Raw genomic sequence first — 1,291 nt, 5'->3', positions numbered from 1 at the left:
CTCCCCGTTGGGAACTGGCGTCGCTGGCACGGTAGCAACCCGGAGGGGTCCCGGGGGAGGAGGGATCCGTCCCCGTCCCCCCCACCCCCCCGCGGCGCACCCAGGCCCTCGCTGCAGTATCTGCTCGACTTTCACTCCGTGTTCAACTTCCCCTTCATTCTTTATCCCCGTCCCCCCCACCCCCCCGCGGCGCACCCAGGCCCTCGCTGCAGTATCTGCTCGACTTTCACTCCGCGTTCAACTTCCCCTTCATTATTTATTCCTGACCGATGCCATGAGCCAGCAGCAGGGGGATTGATGGATGGACGGGACAACAGACAGTGGAGTCCGTCTCCCCCTGGGCCCAGCCACAGCTGGGGGGGGACGCTGCTGCCCCACTTCCCCCTCCCAGTGTCCGGGGCTGCCCGGACCAGCACAGCCAGGGCCACTTCTCTTGCTGCAGGAGAGAACAGCGGGACTTCATGACACACCACGGAGAGGTGGTGGGTGAAGCACCCACCCATCCTGGAACACCCAGCGGGGGGGTGGGGCCATCCTTGGACACCCAGCAGGATGATGTGGGACACTTTCAGCCCCCCTGGGAACTGAGGCTCTGCAGTCCCAGTGCTCCCACCCATGGTGAGCAGCAGGACCTCCACCCCGACCGGTGCCCCATGAGACAATGTAGCCCTTCCCCTGCCCCAGGCACAACAAGGACCACCCCCAGGCTTCTGCCAAACAGGAAATGGGTTGAGAGATCTCCAGCCCCCCAGGAGGCATGAAACTACCCCATGTGCTCACTTAGCTCCAACCCCTGCGACAGGGCCATGGCACGGGGTGGGGTGGGGGGGCGGCAGCACACTTCAGGGAGGGCATATTGCCCAGTGTGGGGGCACCCTAGCCGCAGGACAGGGAGGGAGGACACATTTGGGAAGCACAGGGCTGGGGTGGCTGCAGGGTGCTGGGCACAGCACAACCCTGTGGCACATGCTCAGGGACCAGGGCAGAGACCCTGGCTGCAGCCAGGGGCCCCAGGGCCATTCCAGGGGCTGTCTGGCACAGCGTGAAACCCAGGGAGGGAGAGCACAGAGTAAAGACACCAGAGCCAGGTGGTAAGACAGGGAATGCTTTTTATTTAGACCCACAGGAGAGGACGGGTGGGTCCATAACAGACTTTTCCATTGAAGCACAGACCATTGAACAGGACAGACCGCGGTGCACACACTGCTACAGACCCACGGGGGGCGGGGGGGGGGGGCTTGAACTAGGTTATGTTCCCTGTAAGGGCAGCACTGTTTTGAGAGTTTAGTAC

Source organism: Charadrius vociferus, unplaced genomic scaffold, assembly GCF_000708025.1.
Source record: "Charadrius vociferus isolate BGI_N301 unplaced genomic scaffold, ASM70802v2 scaffold564, whole genome shotgun sequence".
NCBI classification, from domain to species: domain Eukaryota; kingdom Metazoa; phylum Chordata; class Aves; order Charadriiformes; family Charadriidae; genus Charadrius; species Charadrius vociferus.
The sequence above is the reverse complement of the archived record's forward strand: the minus strand, read 5'-3'. Positions refer to the sequence as shown.